The sequence below is a fragment of the Jatropha curcas genome, chromosome 5 (assembly GCF_041381405.1).
Source record: "Jatropha curcas cultivar XTBG-Jc1 chromosome 5, XTBG_Jcur_1.0, whole genome shotgun sequence".
NCBI lineage: Eukaryota > Viridiplantae > Streptophyta > Magnoliopsida > Malpighiales > Euphorbiaceae > Jatropha > Jatropha curcas.
Window position 1 is genome coordinate 12,780,073 of NC_143155.1, and position 18,330 is coordinate 12,798,402.

Genomic DNA, 18,330 nt, shown 5'->3' on the forward strand with positions numbered 1-18,330 from the left:
CTGATTTATGACTTTTCCTGAGTTTAGCACTGATCGCCTTGTTCATACTAAATTTACTCTGATAGCTTGCTTTGCACTGAACTGCCCATTTATTCTGTCTGATTTGAAAACTACACTAACTGCCTGGTTTGAAATTGATCTGATTTGAACCCGCACTGAATTGCACTAAGAATTGCACTGACTACCTGTTTCAAATTTGCACTAAATGCTTGATTTATGATTGTTTCTGATTTTGGCATTGATTACGCTATTTATACAGAATTTGCACTGACTGCTTGTTCTGAACTTGCACTGACTACTTGTTCTGAAGTTGCACTGACTGCCTGATTCTTGATTCGAATGACATCCATACTGAATTGCATTGGGATTTGCACTGGCTATCTGTTATGAACTTGCACTAAAAGGCGTTGTACCGCATGTTTTCTTGTGATTGCAGTAAATTGCCTGTTCCAATTCATTTTGACCCCCTCCTGAAAGTCATGGTTAGGTAAAATAGAATATTTGTGCATGATCCATGAGTGCCCTTCTTGATAATTTGGCTTAATTTTTGAGAGTTAGGGGATATGGGCCTAGTTTGCCAAAATCGATAGTTTTTGAAAGTTGTACCGACTTTTGAGTAAAACTCATTAATTTTGCGGCCTGAAAAACACCGGCTTTTGTGAAAAACGGTTGATTTTCTAAGAAAAAGACATTTTCGTTGTTCCGAAAAAGTTTTGGAGAAGGATTTCAGGGGGGACAATCGGTACCAACCGGAAAACCAGTAGTTCCATCCTGTTTCGACCAGCTTTTGGAACCGCCGGTTTGCGATTCCCAAAATGTTAGAACCGAAATGAACCGTATACCTCAAGTTTCGGTTTCGATTCCCACGGTTCCAGTTCGGATCGATTCCGGTTCCCACCGTTCTAGTTCCAATTCCGAACCACCGATTTCGATTCTGGGTACCGTAACATGGCCATGCCTACGCATAAGTGCTACTAAGATAAATGTTCTTGGTTTAGTATTTACAATTTAGTCCTTTGTTAAATTACAATTATGCTCTCCGTTTAGTAAATGTGATCTGTCAAATGTTTTCCCATAAATTTTTGGACATTTGTATTCTAATATGGGCTTGATCCTATGGAGGTCTAGACCAAATGCGAGCCCATAGAATGAATAGGCCCACTCAATGTGCAAAAGCACACCTACTATTAGGGCGATTCGGTTGGTGAATAAGGGTTTAAAAGTTTTTGGCGCGATCCAAAATTTAAATGAAGCATTAAATGGAAATAAATTCCGATATAGCCAATTCTTGGGTTTTCCATTTTTTCAGCCTATAATGAGAGTCTTTTACATTGTTCGCGCACTCTTCAATCTATCTATAATCAGAGCATATCTCTCTCTAGTTCTTTAGTCGACCCTAACTAAGATTAAAAGTTAGTTGTTGTTTCTTTGCTTTCTTTGGGGAATTGAGTCAATCTCCTAAAGAGGAGATTGTATATTAACCTTATCCATGTGAAAATAGAAACACTCTTTATAACCAATTATTAATTGATTACTTTCAGAATTATTGAAATAATCTTAAAATTATAAAAGCAATGTTATGCTTAAAATTCTCTCGAATGGATTCTATGTAACATTTTCACACTAAACATAAAGTTCACAGCTAACAACCTCAAAAGATGCCAAGTCATAAAAATATCCTTAAGAATACTTTAGTCTCAAATAGCTTCTGAATGAATTCCAACCTTTGTAAGGACATTTGAATCATTAAACTTACGCCAAATGTGAACATAAACTACAAATTCATAAAAATAACCAAAATACCGTTATAAGAAAAATATTTAAAAAATCTGAAATTTCACACGACTAAACGTGTCTCTATATATGACTAAAGAATACAATCACACCTATGTATCTCGTCCATAATTAAGAAAAAAATACATAAAACAGTACTAATGTATGCTAATAACTTAAATATGAGACAATTGTATCATCTCAGATTTAAAAGATCACATATACTATCTAATTAATCATAAATCATTACGTCTCAAATCTCATAATGTAATTAAATTATGTTCTAATTTGTGTAATTTAATTTGAGATTAATTGCACTTGATAATTTATAGATTTATATTGACCATTTTTTGTATTCAAATTTTTATTTTTTGAAAATAATTGTCACGACCCGGAACTATATGTCAAACCGACACTAGGGCTCATGTAAACTTAAAACCCCCGAAGACTGTAATAAGCCTAAACCACATAAATCAATCACACTAGACGAATACCTAAGAATAGTAAACCTATAATATTTTATGCATGGGTCTAATAACCACAATATTCCCGATCCAATTTCAACATCTCAAAGTAATTCGTAGTTCAGGCCTAGATATAATATACATCATTCATAATATGGCTAACTGGATCATATACATGCATAGATAAATAATTAATAGATATATATATATATATATATATATATATATATATATATATATATCCTACAACTGCGGAGTTCAAAAATAAATAGGTATAGAAGAGTATTTATATATAAGTTACAGAATTTAAATATCTATGGAAATTAAAAATTACTATTATGACCCTGTGGAGAATAATCAAAGCTCTAGATGAACAACGGAGAACCTACTTCCTAAAATTGGTCAAACAAAAGAAAATTGAGTTTTGCAACTCAGTGAATAATAATAAATGGTGCATAATACACACCTGAAATGCTTCATAAAATACTAAAATGAACGCACAACCAATCAAGCATATGGCACAACCTCGGCACCTACAGATAATTACACCTTCACACAATCAAACAAGTGGAAATTGGTCAGTGATGTCACCGAAACCCTCGACGAGCCGTCCTCACACATGGCTCGTCCTCTCAAGACGTGTGCACCAGGAGCCGATCTCCTATACATGGTTGACCGATCTAATCCTCACTTGATCATCCCTCTCATTGTTTTTTTTTCATTCTCCCCATACATGGCTGACGGTACCGCAGACCGCCCTCACAAACCCATGGTGCCCACTTCATCTCAATCTCACATAAATAAGGCACAACAATATCACAATACAAATAATCAAACAATTCATTTAGTATAATGCATCAAATCAATAATTAATATGCAAACGTAAAAATAGAAATATGATGTAAATAAATATATAAATATAATCATATATTAATAATAACATAGTAATATACAAATAAATGCTAAATTATCATTTATATATATTTTTTATAAAGTAAATAATATATAATTGCAAGTGATAATATACATTATTTATTATTACTCATAGTGATGGTAGTGTTGGAGGAGGGAAGAAGCGATAATACGGATTTTGACTTGTAGAAGCGATAGATGAATTCGGATGATCTTAGATAAAATATAAATGCAAAGGAAAGGACACAATTAAATAAAGAACTTTATCTTAAATAAAAGAGTTAAAGAACTATTGTAAATAAACCTATCTACTCAATCTTTAAAAATCACTAGCCTAGATTTTATTGAAATTTTAGCAACATTTCCTCTAAATATCAGATTACCTCCCTGTTAAGAATGTACAATAAAGCGATATAAACACGGCCCAATCCATGGGCAACCAATAACAAAAATTTCCCATCCTCCATTTTCCTCCTCAGTATCAACATCAATAACAATTTCACTTTTAATATCAATTCTAGTTAATCTTCAATTACACTTATAAATAATGACTGCATATTAGGAATTCATTCACACATAGAGTATACTCAAACATTTCCAATTACAATACAACTTCTTGTGATAACATTCAACCTTCAAGACCAAGCTTACAAATCATATTTAACTTGAGTATACGTATGGCATATCCAATTTGAGCGTAACATGTTTAAAATTTATTGTCCAGGATCTACATAATCCTAGTTAAGTTATAGTAGTTTAAGTTCTACTTACTTTCTAATACAAGGTCAAATTCTCGTTTGTTAGCAGTTGACAATTTAAGAAATTAGAAATCAATTTCTAAAACTAAATTCTAGACAATTCAGGACTAAAATGCTTACCTATTTCATTTCCATTTACAGATTCAGGATCGGCATGGCAAGGGGAGGCTTCTATGTCTTATGCCTCGTCGGAGTCTCACCAGACTGTCGTCAGACAACTGGGACAGCTGCCGTGCACGGTGGCCGGAGCTAGGTCCTTGCCCGGAATCCTCAAGTCTATGCATATAAATGTTCAAAATTTCGTAAGGATTCTTAATCTGCTATCAATTACTAGAACAAACAACTAATTCGAACTAAATTTCAAAATCTCCAATTCATTAAAACCTAGCTCTAGCAATAATAAATTCTCAAGGGAAAGCGAAAACCGACTAAAGAATACTGATTTAAAGAGGCTGGAGAGACGATTTAAACTCACCAAGTCAGATTATGTCGCCGGAAAAGCATTGAGGTCGCTGGAAGTCGAAGAAGAGGAAGCTGTCGAAGGAGGCAGCTTTGATTCGCGCCACTGGAGGTCTGTTTGGCGTGAAGGAAGGTAAGAATAGAGTTCAGTGACAAGAGAGGGGCATTCCTATACCAGTCTCACCGACTGGGACTCGTAGGTAGTCGGGAAAGCGCGCAGAGAGAGACAGCGGTGCTGGAGGGAAAAGGGGGCGTCGATTCGCATGAAGGAGAGCTCGGTCGGTTCAAAGGAGACTGGAATGCTGTCTAGCATCAAAAAGGGCTGATCGCCACCTTGTTCTCGCCGAACGGTGGCCGGGAACGGGAAAAGGGGAGGAGCGGGTTGGTTGTGTGCTGCGATCGCAGCTTCGCCGAAGAAGAGAGTGAAATGGAATGATTCGGTCCGATTCAAGTTTTAACTAAGTGATTTTGGTTCGATTTGAAGAAGATTATAGGCTTTTAGCGATTTCGGAATGGCTTTGGTTTGATATTTGGTTTGCTTTTCGGTTTATGGTCGGTTCTTTGGCTTAAATGGCGGTTTGATTTCCTCTATTTATTTTTTATAGAGTTTAAAATTTGAGTTATTATAATAAAATAATATTTTAAATTCTCAAATTTAAATTGAAAACTTCTAAATTTTATAAATCAAGTTATTTGGATAATAGATTTAAATTATTTTGAAATTTAATTTTCTGTTTTGAAAACCCTTGAATGAAGAAAAAGATTTAGTAGAGAAAATCACAGTTCAAATTAAAATCTAACCGACATTGACCCTTGAATGAAGAACATGTAATTGTTTTTTATCAATCAACACAATCATGAAAGAGATTCAAGAGAAGCATATGGGTCCTAAAGCAAAAGGCTCCATTTCCCATGGGAGTGGAACAATGACAATGCATAACGACTTCATGTCTAAGTATGTTATTCCGTGGACCATAATAAATGATTATCTATTAAATACTCGGTCACAAATAAATAGGACGCAATCCATCCTTGCGTTCACCAGAAGTGCTAATTGAATTAGAATTGAAATTATAATTGTATAAGGTGAAATTTGAATTAAAATTGAGTTTTAAATTTCATTTTGTTTGATTTACAAGTTCATTCTGATCATGTGATTAAATTGCAATACTAAAATTGAGATGGTATTGAAACAAATTCAATTGCAACTTCAATTTCTATCATATAGTATAATTAATTTGGTCCCATATAAGGGTTGTAGCATTTAAATGATATGTGCAATTACATTAGTCCTTATATGTAATAATTAGAATTAATATTATAATTGTAGATGAAATTGCAACGATCAGGCAAAATTTGAAATTGAGGTTTGAACTTCAATTCTTTTGAAATTAGAAGTTTATTGGAATTATATGATAAATTGCAGGTATTAACAATGATGTGGATTAATTTAAATTGTCCAATTCAAAATTTTAATTTATGGTATAATTAATTTTCTACTATTTAAGGGTTTTAGTATACAAATGATATGTGCAATTACCCCATACAAGTGGTAATTTAAATTAGATTGAAATCGTAATTGTAGGATAAAATTGCAAGTATAAGATGAAATTTAAATTAAAATTGAATTTTGAATCTCAATTTTGAACTTGTAATTATGTGATTAAATTATAAATATTGAAATTGATATGGTGTTAATAAAAGTTGAATTACGATTCCATTTTTTTTAAAATACAGTATAGTTAATTTGGTATCAGAATTGTACCAAGATATGGCCCAGTTGATTGAACTGCAAGTTCTGATTTATTAAAACGATATTTTAAAAATTTTAAAATATTAAACTTAAACCGACTCTTGAACTCTAATTTTTATCCGATTTCGATACTAATCGGTTGCGGTTCATCAAATGGTAATATTTATATGTCTTACATATAACTATATTTTGCCATGTTCACCAAGCAATAATCGCAATTTACAATGTCACTTTAGTGTGGTTCTTATTCTTACTCTAAAGGATAATATCGGTTATTATATATATTTCAAATTCTCATTTTCTAGCATACAATCTTTGACTATGATATTATTGGCATTTAACTTTGCAAAACAACTTATGATCTAAATCATAAGTGGTTTTGATCCGGATGATTATGATCCAAAAATATTTTCCATATGTATATTTAATTAACAATGAATATGAAAATGTATACCATATAAAAGCTATATATATCAATAAATATAATGCATAAATACCCAAAAAAAAAAAATAATCACATAAAAAGCAAACAAAAACTAGCAAAAGTTCAGTGGATTAAAATTTTATGAATATATTAAATACAAATAAATAAATAGATAAAACATAAAAATATTTTTTAAATAGACAATTAGTTATTAAATAAACGTAAAAGCAAAATGGATCTTGAGGAGTTAAGGCCCAGTTAAAATCCTGATTATCTAATATGCCAAAAATAAATTTGTAGCTGAAATTCCCACTTCCATTAATTGTTATTTGTTTTGGAAGGATTTAACTTATCCATTCAAATCCAACTTCTTCTATAGGCTTTTACTATTGTACAAACTTAACAATTTCTGTGTAAATACGGAACTTTATTCAAATGACACCTCTTCACTATAAAATTGATTACCGTTAAACTTATAAATTACCTTTTCTTTTATGTTTTTTTAAATAACTTTTATTTATCTTTGAAAGCACATGAACTTCAAATTTATGCTTCATTCAAAAAAAAAAAAAAAAAAAATCATGTATACAATATGCCATTGAGATTTGTATAAATACTAAAAATAAGATTATTTTTATAATTATATAATCTCATATGAAAATATGTAAAATCAATTTCACTTTAAAGATAATTTATTAAAAAAATAGATGTAAATACTACAAAATATTATGATTTAGTATTTTTAATAAAATATATATTAAATAAAATAGAATATATATATATATATATATATATATATATATATATATATATATATATATATATATATATATATATATATTGAAAGATATATTTACAAAGTTAATTGAAATTTTGAAATTATACAATTTTTCATAAATCGAAAGCAAATTTGGCATTATAAAAAAAAGAGAATTAATTATTCGTTAGTTTTTAATTAATTTATTTTGAAGTAGGAACTGGTATCTTAAAAGTTTTGTTTTTACTTTTTAAAAGGTTCAAGTGATGCGTAAAATTAATATTTAAATAATCTAAATATAATACATGGAGAAAAGAAAATTATGTATGGGTATTGAAATTTTTAATTTATTTCTCTAATTTTATACCTCAAGTATTTTTGAATCTCAAAAATAATGATAACAAATGAATAAAACTGAATTTTTCTTTTAAAAAAATGAATATAACTTGTTTTAAAGGTAAAAGGTCATTTAAATATTTTTAAATCTATGACTTATATTTAAATAATGTTATCTAAGAATCACTACAAACTTCTGTATGGATAAAGAAAATCGAAAATCTCCATTATTTACAGTAGTTTCACCCTCTTTTATAAAAGGCAAAACCCTTGGTAAGGGGCTTCACGATGAATAGGCTACATTTAGTAAAGCTCTAATAACCAAATGCTTTTCTAACATGAACTAGAAATACATTGAATTTTGTTATGAAATAAATGGATGTCTTATACAGGCTAGAAGTTTGTATTCTTAATTATTGTGAATTCTATTTTTGTAATTTATGCAGGGCTCTATTAGGGTTCCACTTATGTAACTATATATATGTGGCTTCTCGTCAATAATAATAGCACTCTCATATTCTGAAACAACTCGAATTTTTATTTTCAAAGATTTTTCAATTAAATTTAATAAACCGACAGCCTGAAAATTTATTTCAATATTTTAATGCGAACACTGTGAGAAACTGAACCGAAAACCGATTGAAAAAGCCGAAAACCAATTGAAAATCAAAGATTTGGGTCGAATCGAACCGAATCGAATCGGTTCGACCCAAACCATCTAGAAAATTCCCTTTCTTTTTTTTATCTCCAGCACTGCACCTCTACTCCTCGCCCTCACCAGCGCCTCACCTCTACTCCACCGACACAGCCACCGCGCCTCCTCCTTCGTCTTCTTCTTCTTCTTCTTCTTCTTCTTCTTCTTTCTTTCTTTCTTTCTTTCTTTCCCTTTTCTTCTTCCTCTCTTCTTCTTTCTTGCTGTGACTGCGCCTGCGTCGACCTCAGCCAGCAACAGCAGGGACGCGAACCACCAACACCTGCGCCACGCCGGTCGCAGCCGCACGCAGCTCCAGCGCCACGCCAGTCGCAGCCGCACGCAGCACCAGCTCGAGTGGATCTCCATCACAGCAGCGCCTCCTCCATCTTGTCGCGCCATCGCCGGCCTGCAGCAGCTCCAGCAAGCCTCTGACCACCGGATCACGCCTCTGCCGCCGCTCCAGCGTGCCTCCGACCACCAACAGCTACTGCTCTCCGATCCGGCACGCGTGGAAATTTCCGATCTAGCAGAAATTCGACAAAAAAATTATATTGGGGTATAAATTAATTTAAATACATTTTAGTTAATTAATTTAATTTTATTAATGATAGTTAATTAAATTTAGTCATTTTAGTTAGTTTAATCTTAATAATTTTAGTTGATTAATTTAATTTTAGTAATATAAGTTAATGAACTTAATTGTATTATTTGTAGTTAATAAGTTTAGTTAAGTTAATGTTAGTAATGTTAGTTAATTAAATTAATCTTATTATTTGTAGTTAATTAATGTAGTTAATTTAATTTGGTAAATATGAGTAGTTAATAGCTTTATAATTTTAGTGTTGATTTAATTAAGGTAGTTTAGATATAATGCTATTGTAATGTATAATTTGGATTATGTGGTGATGTTGAGATTGAAGGAGGATGGGAAAAATGTTGTTTGATTAATTGCCCGACGGATGGGCCGTATGGATTGAATATTTGTGAAATTGTTGATATTTTAATAGGTAGATAGTCCAATTTTTAGGGGAGATGCTGCCGAAATTTCGGTAGAAGAATAAAATAAATATTTGTAGAAACTAAAATAGGAAATAAAATATATTGCAGATGAAAACAAATAAAATAGAGTTAGATAGAAAAATAAAAATTTTAGTACAGAAAAGAAATTAAATATCGAGATTTATTTACGTAGAAAAAAAAATGTAGAATATAAAATAAAATTCTTAGAGTGGTAAAGAAATATTGTCTGATAGAATTATTTTCTTTTGTGTCGTTCTAACTTTGCGTAGATCGCCCGGGTCCATCTAGTGCTCCTCCAGGACAGAATCAAAGCTAGAACTTCGCTCTCCATCACTGTGAGTAATAATAAATAATGCATGTCAACACTGCATTTGCATAACATTACATTTTTATATATTTACATATTGTATTTTCTCAAATATATTATGTTATGATCACTATAATTATACTTATGCATAATTGTGCATTTGGATGAAATTGGTGTATTATGATAAATGAATTGTTTGATTATTTGTGTTGTGTATATACTGTGCTCTGTTTGTGTGGAGTTGGGATGAAGTGGGTCACCCTGGGTTTGTGAGGACGGTCGATAAATATGGATCCTGATGAACTGATGAAATTGGACCGTCGGCCGGGTAAATGGGAGATCGGCGCCCCCGTGTGCACCTGATGAATTGATGAAATGATGTTGATGATATGGAAAAGAAAAGAGAGAATGTAAAATAAAATATTGAGAGGACTGGTCAAGTGAGGATTAGACCGGTCGGCCAGATATGGGGGATTGGCTCCCCGGGTGCACATGTTTGAGAGGATGGGCTGTTTGAGAGGACGGCTCGTCGGGGGTTTAGGTGACGCCACTGACTAATTTCCACGTGATGTGATTATTTGAAGGTGATATTGTTTGTGGGTGCTGATGTAATGTCATATGATTGACTGTTGTGTGTTTATTCAGTATACTAGGGTGCATTTTGCTTGACTGTATGTGGTGTGTATTATTTATTATTATTCACTGAGTTGCAAAACTCACCCCCCCAACAAACCTCCCAGGTACTAGGAAGCAGCTGATTCGACTGAAGCTCTGCAATCTTCTCCGCAGAGTTACAAATGTAAACTTTATATTCATGTTATTTAATTTTGGATGTATAAATTATTCTGTTATCAGATTATTTTTGGACTCCGTAGTTATAGGGTTGTGTATTAATATTGGACTTATTGTTAGCACTACACTATAAATTAAATATTATGTAATTAGCTGCAGGTGAACTAGTAAGCCCATAACGTGATTATAATTTATTGTGAATAGGCCCTGGTTATACATTATGTGTTATTTGAGTTTGGGCCAGATGTTTGTATATGGGTTTACTGTTTTGATGAAATTGGAAAAGATAGGTAGACATATTTGATAATTTAGGCTTACTATGGGCCTCGGGGGCCTTAAGCTTACCTGGGCCCTAGTGCCGGTCCGACCCATGGAAACGGGTCGTGACAAAGGTGGTATCAAAGCATAAGTTTATAAGTTTAGATGTAACTACGGAGTAATTCCTGTCATGTCTTGACATCGTCTTCCTTGCTTTCCCCTTCAGCGTTATTCGCAATTAGGTTGAAGTCGAGTTGTTTAATATAATATTCATATATAATTTAAGTATGTAAGAAAATAAGTTACATATGATTAATAAGTTGAAGTCAAATACTGTAAGTGTGCTATGTTATTTAATATGTGTTGAATGTAGAATACATACATAAAAATGCATGAGTGCGTGTATGTGTGTGCCTGCAGAATTGAGAATTAGTTACTAGTTTTATTTAATAAGATAACTAAACGATTCGGATTTGAGGACATTAGAATCTATTTAATTGGTGCCTTGAATTAATATATGTATTTGGTTAAATTTACATGATGTTGGTTGGTGGAATTTATTATAGTTATTGGGGTAAATATTTTTCTGGATGGAATAGTTACATTAATTAGTATAAGTACATAACTGATTTTTATAAGGTTTAAATATTGAAGGATTTGGTGTGATTTGCTATAATAATTGGTGATGAGTGTTTTTCATAAAGAATAATATTGGTGGAATTATTATACCAAGTGATTTTTAATTATGAGAAGTAATTACTGCTTGGTGGAGAAAAGTGTATTGTAGCATTCATCAGCTATTTCTTTTCAAGGGTATGAATATAGGGAATAATATAAATTATTGTGGTTATAAGAAAAGTAAATTGTGATTCGTAGTAAGAGACAAATTACTCTACTCTGTATGCATTTAGTGATGGATATTGTGTGGATTGTGGCATCTTATGGTCTAATATGGTACAAGTAAGAATTAAATCTGATGGTATTTAGCCGTTTGATATTTAAAATAATTGTTGCACACTCGATGGTATGTGAATTACAAACAATGATTTTTGGTTTAACGGGAGATTCTATGATCTGAGGAGGAGTTAATGACTCCATAAGGGAATTAAGGTAATTATGTTATGTAAATAGTGGGCTATGATAATTAAGTGTATTGATGAATGACATCGGACATGGAGAGATAATTGTCCAATTATTGAATTGATGTTATACTAATGAATTAGATAAGTAAGGTTGGATTTAGTACTGATATTGTATGGATATTAAGAAAAGAATCAATTACAGAAATGTGAAGAGTATAAATTAGTATGATTTAAATGAGGATAGTCAGTATTTAGAGTTTTAACAAATTAGGGATCATGGGTAACAAGATTTGAGAAAAATAGGAATAGTGATACCTCAGCAGCTTTAAGATAAAGACTTCTATACTTTGGGAATTCATGAGTGTATTTGACGGGATATAAGTAAGACCCTAGTACATGTAGGATGTTTAATAAGCCAAACTAAGCTTATGGACCAAGTATAATAAAATAAAAGTAAAAGATAGCAAAGGAAATTCGTGGTTTTGGGATTGAAATGCTATTATATTAGGTGATACTTATATTAGGAAAATTATAGCTTGAATATAATTTGAATATAATTTGAATATAAAGAATAGAGGAGAATAATATTTGTATAATTGAACAGTGTCTTGTTATATCTCTTGAAGAATAGAGCTAAGGTAGATATTAAGAATTTAAATGATCATGAATAGTAATTTTATGATGTAAATAAATTTAAGATTTATGAAAATTTAGAAAGTTAAAAGAAGTGGAGTATTATTGAAGGTAGAATGATGGAACATGTATACTATGGAAGGTAGGAAAATGGCTTTGAGGTTTAAAATAATTATCACTGTCGGTAATAATTCTAATAAAATATTAAATAAATAATTGATAATGTCATAACCAAACTTATGAGTTGAGTTAGTCGGGTCTTTGCGAGGTGAGTCTTGAGAATTTCGTGGTTCATATATAGTAAATTCAGATTCTAAAAAGAGATCAAGTGTAGGAAGTCATTGAATGTCTGGTGATAAACAAATAGATAAATGATTCAAGGATTGTAATTCCGATGACAAAAGAACTTAGTACTTATATTCAGAAAGAAAGATAGATTTTCTACTTGAGAGAAAGTGATAAGAAAATTTTGACTTCTGTGATTTGATAGCATCTAGTTAGAAAATAGTTTTATGAGTTATATTAATTGAATCCATATATCGAGCTTATGAATGTATTATGTACAAGTGATAAGTGTTATTAATAGTAATAACCGGAAATATGAGTTGATAAAGAATCAGGAGATTCAGCTTGAGATGGCGATGAATGTGAATAAATGTAATTTCTTAATGCAAAGAAGTTAGAATAAGAAATTCCTATTACTTAGTGCATTTTTATAAGTTACTTAGTTTATTGGATGGAGAAAGGGAGATAAAATTACGCCTCTAGGGAATAGAAGGGTATCTGGAGTATTTTATATATCAATGAACTAACTGAGTTTTAATTACTATTCATTTGGAATATTGAAATTTGTGTAAGAATAAACAAGTGAATTTGGGATAATTTTAGCAAATTTAGGGAGAAGAATAAACGCAAGTATTCAATGACTGAACATAAAGAGTATAAGATTAGTGGATGTGTTAACAAGACGATCTAAGAGTATATCTTAACTATACTTGACGCCTAACTTAAGTGTGATAATCTGGTGATTTATTAATTTAAAATTTGCTCATGGAATTATTGAGATATCAATTAGGATGAGAGCCATTAATATATGATTTGGAGTCAATGTAAAGCTATTCTGAATTCCTTAGCAATTGGTAGCAATTATGATTGAATGAAGAGAATTGTGTTATAAATGGCTGTTTGCGACATATCTAATGGTTTAAGGGAATACTTAATTAGTTAGGTCCATTTGAGAACTGGTACATTAAAACTCAGATGTTGAGGAATTCAATGAGGTATTAACCTTGTTTGGAATAAAGAATATAGAGAGAACATAATTGAGGTTGAGGATATTCCTAGATCATATTAGGTATAAATTTTACAGGTGATAGACATTACAATAGACTTGGAGAAAAGGAATAACCCAATGATATTATTATCGGAATATTCATGGGCATTCATGGGATTAAGAATAAACATAAGACAAAGGACATAGTCTAATCAGGAGTTGAATTATGGGTTTAACATTCTTAATCTCTTACTTAGCTAGAGCAAAAGGCACTACTTAATTTAAGATTCTTGATTTCTGGATACATAAACTTAGGTCTAAAAGATTGATTAAAGACAGAAGAAATGAGTAAATTGGTTTGTAGAATTTTACATCTCAATTAAGCTTGTTAAAAAAAAAAAAATGTAGGCTGGATTTCTTTATGGAATTGAGTATAATAGAATGGCGTTTGCAAATTTTAGCAAAATGAATTAAGAATAATCCGGCATGGTAACAACTAACTTGGCTAATTTCACAAGTTCTTGTCATAATTAGTTAAGAAATGGTATGGTATGACAATTTGGAAAGAGGGATAGATAAGTTAATAACTAAAATAGGGACTTGATGGTGAATTTAAATTCTCTCTACATAGTTGATGTACTACTAGTTGTTATGGGATTCTTATTAGTAGGATTTGAAAAGAGATTGTATATCTATCTTTCGTTGGAAAATGGTTAAGTTGTTAAATAGGTGATGTGCTTGGGATAGAAGCCAAGATCTCTTATCAGTTGATAGCAATTAGCTAGAGAAATGTCATGATTTTGTTTGAAATAAGCTTGTAGTAGTGGCAAGAATTTGTTCTCTTTAATTGGAAATGATCACATAGTACTTAATGGCAGAATTTGATAAGAATCGAAAACTTTCTTGATTTGGCAGCCATCATCTTATTTAATTATGAACAACTTCAATGATTATGAGGGCAAATATATGGAATTGGAATTGATGGAAAATGGATGAGTGAGCATGTAGGTTTTGAATTTTAAAATAAGGAGTCCAACTTGAGATAGTAGTAAATTTGATTGCTTATATCAGTAAGATTAAATATTGGGTTGGTGTATGAGTTTCTTATTGAGTGATGATCTTTGCCTATGATAGCTAGTGAGAGAATAAATGACGATACATCAATGTAAGGACACATGATTTAGAGCTAATGAGATTAATAACCCTTACTTGAGCAGAGGTTATAAGTGATTAAAATTCTTACGTGTAGAGGTGAATACTAATGTCGAATCTATACTTTAGGTAATGAATATTTGACTTGACTTAACGACTTATAGATATAGTACAACTCAAGTTTAAATTAACTATGGTAATAAGGTAGGTAACTTTGGGGCTAGATTCATCTCATAATCATCCTACCCTCCCTATAAATTGAATTTTCTTCCCATTGGTTTGTCTTCATAATTTAATAAAAATTAATTCCACTGGTTTGACTAACGAACTCAAAAATATTTATCTCATCTTCTTGATTCATCCTTCTAGCTGCTCAGAAGAACATGTATTCTATTTCAAAATTCGAGGACGAATTTTTATAAGGGGGGAAGACTGAAACAACTCGAATTTTTATTTTCAAAGATTTTTCAATTAAATTTAATAAACCGACAGCCTGGAAATTTATTTTAATATTTTAATGCGAACACTATGAGAAACTGAACCGAAAACCGATTGAAAAAGCCGAAAACCAATTGAAAATCAAAGATTTGGGTCGAACCGAATCGAATCGGTTCGACCCAAACCATCTAGAAAATTCCCTTTCTTTTTTTTATCTCCAGCACTGCACCTCTACTCCTCGCCCTCACCAGCGCCTCACCTCTACTCCACCGACACAGCCACCGCGCCTCCTCTTTCGTCTTCTTCTTCTTCTTTCTTTCTTTCTTTCTTTCTTTCCCTTTTCTTCTTCCTCTCTTCTTCTTTCTTGATGTGACTGCGCCTGCGTCGACCTCAGCCAGCAACAGCAGGGACGCGAACCACCAACACCTGCGCCACGCCGGTCGCAGCCGCACGCAGCTCCAGCGCCATGCCAGTCGCAGCCGCATGCAGCACCAGCTCGAGTGGATCTCCATCACAGCACCATCTTGTCGCGCCATCGCCGGCCTGCAGCAGCTCCAGCAAGCCTCTGACCACCGGATCACTCCTCTGCCGCCGCTCCAGCGTGCCTCCGACCACCAACAGCTACTGCTCTCCGATCCGGCACGCGTGGAAATTTCCGATCTAGCAGAAATTCGACAAAAATTATATTGGGGTATAAATTAATTTAAATACATTTTAGTTAATTAATTTAATTTTATTAATGATAGTTAATTAAATTTAGTCATTTTAGTTAGTTTAATCTTAATAATTTTAGTTGATTAATTTAATTTTAGTAATATAAGTTAATGAACTTAATTGTATTATTTGTAGTTAATAAGTTTAGTTAAGTTAATGTTAGTAATGTTAGTTAATTAAATTAATCTTATTATTTGTAGTTAATTAATGTAGTTAATTTAATTTGGTAAATATGAGTAGTTAATAGCTTTATAATTTTAGTGTTGATTTAATTAAGGTAGTTTAGATATAATGCTATTGTAATGTATAATTTGGATTATGTGGTGATGTTGAGATTGAAGGAGGATGGGAAAAATGTTGTTTGATTAATTGTCCGACGGATGGGCCGTATGGATTGAATATTTGTGAAATTGTTGATATTTTAACAGGTAGATAGTCCAATTTTTACGGGAGATGCTGTCGAAATTTCGGTAGAAAAATAAAATAAATATTGTTAGAAACTAAAATAGGAAATAAAATATATTGCAGATGAAAACAAATAAAATAGAGTTAGATAGAAAAATAAAAATTTTAGTACAGAAAAGAAATTAAATATCGAGATTTATTTACGTAGAAAAAAAAATGTAGAATATAAAATAAAATTCTTAGAGTGGTAAAGAAATATTGTCTGATAGAATTATTTTCTTTTGTGTCGTTCTAACTTTGCGTAGATCGCCCGGGTCCATCTAGTGCTCCTCCAGGACAGAATCAAAGCTAGAACTTCGCTCTCCATCACTGTGAGTAATAATAAATAATGCATGTCAACACTGCATTTGCATAACATTACATTTTTATATATTTACATATTGTATTTTCTCAAATATATTATGTTATGATCACTATAATTATACTTATGCATAATTGTGCATTTGGATGAAATTGGTGTATTATGATAAATGAATTGTTTGATTATTTGTGTTGTGTATATACTGTGCTCTGTTTGTGTGGAGTTGGGATGAAGTGGGTCACCCTGGGTTTGTGAGGACGGTCGATAAATATGGATCCTGATGAACTGATGAAATTGGACCGTCGGCCAGGTAAATGGGAGATCGGCGCCCCCGTGTGCACCTGATGAATTGATGAAATGATGTTGATGATATGGAAAAGAAAAGAGAGAATGTAAAATAAAATATTGAGAGGACTGATCAAGTGAGGATTAGACCGGTCGGCCAGATATGGGGGATTGGCTCCCCGGGTGCACATGTTTGAGAGGATGGGCTGTTTGAGAGGACGGCTCGTCGGGGGTTTAGGTGACGCCACTGACTAATTTCCACGTGATGTGATTATTTGAAGGTGATATTATTTGTGGGTGCTGATGTAATGTCATATGATTGACTGATGTGTGTTCATTCAGTATACTAGGGTGCATTTTGCTTGACTGTATGTGGTGTGTATTATTTATTATTATTCACTGAGTTGCAAAACTCACCCCCCCCAACAAACCTCCCAGGTACTAGGAAGCAGCTGATTCGACTGAAGCTCTGCAATCTTCTCCGCAGAGTTACAAATGTAAACTTTATATTCATGTTATTTAATTTTGGATGTATAAATTATTCTGTTATCAGATTATTTTTGGACTCCGCAGTTATAGGGTTGTGTATTAATATTGGACTTATTGTTAGCACTACACTATAAATTAAATATTATGTAATTAGCTGCAGGTGAACTAGTAAGCCCATAACGTGATTATAATTTATTGTGAATAGGCCCTGGTTATACATTATGTGTTATTTGAGTTTGGGCCAGATGTTTGTATATGGGTTTACTGTTTTGATGAAATTGGAAAAGATAGGTAGACATATTGGATAATTTAGGCTTACTACGGGCCTCGGCGGCCTTAAGCTTACCTGGGCTTTAGTGCCGGTCCGACCCATGGAAACGGGTCGTGACATATTCTCTCATATTTCACTCTCTATTTCTTCTCTTTCTTCTCTCTAATTTTATATTATTTTATGACACGTTATCACCACGATTAGTTCTACCACTTGATCAAATCGCTTAAAAGAAAGAGTAATCATTGTTTCAATAACGAAATTTAAAGTTGGTGTGATTGAATTTGTTTACACTTGAAAGATTAGTTTATAATCTTTCGTCCATCAAAAAGTTATAACGACCAAAAGCTCACATGAATGGATGTATTATTGCAAGATTATAAAACTGCAAGTTATTTTTGATTTTGCAACATTAAGATTATTATTTTTTATTATAATTATTATAATATATTTGCATTTGTTATTAATGAGCTACCAATTTTGAGAATTGATAGATTTATGTTTAAATATAATTAAGATA

The 18,330-nt window shown here is 32.1% G+C and overlaps 2 long non-coding RNA genes across 5 annotated transcripts; one reads left to right on the forward strand and one right to left on the reverse strand.

The window, feature by feature from the left end:
- Nucleotides 1-2,506: 2,506 nt before the first annotated feature.
- Nucleotides 2,507-5,248, reverse strand: LOC105634452 (uncharacterized). Of its 3 annotated transcripts, none has more exons than XR_002284380.3 (3): nucleotides 4,383-4,968; nucleotides 4,028-4,183; nucleotides 2,507-2,786 (listed from the first exon to the last, which is right to left on the reverse strand). It is a non-coding gene; the product is annotated as an uncharacterized LOC105634452 (long non-coding RNA). The 3 variants fall into 3 exon arrangements; XR_002284379.3 differs by having other exon boundaries at nucleotides 2,507-3,028; XR_001046876.4 differs by lacking the exon at nucleotides 2,507-2,786 and having other exon boundaries at nucleotides 3,468-4,183; nucleotides 4,383-5,248.
- Nucleotides 5,249-8,327: 3,079 nt separating this feature from the next.
- LOC149496236 (uncharacterized) lies at nucleotides 8,328-17,847 on the forward strand. Of its 2 annotated transcripts, XR_016320953.1 has the most exons (6): nucleotides 8,328-8,886; nucleotides 9,620-9,685; nucleotides 10,398-13,684; nucleotides 13,750-15,976; nucleotides 16,710-16,775; nucleotides 17,489-17,847. It is a non-coding gene; the product is annotated as an uncharacterized LOC149496236 (long non-coding RNA). The 2 variants fall into 2 exon arrangements; XR_016320952.1 differs by having other exon boundaries at nucleotides 10,398-15,976.
- Nucleotides 17,848-18,330: the final 483 nt, after the last annotated feature.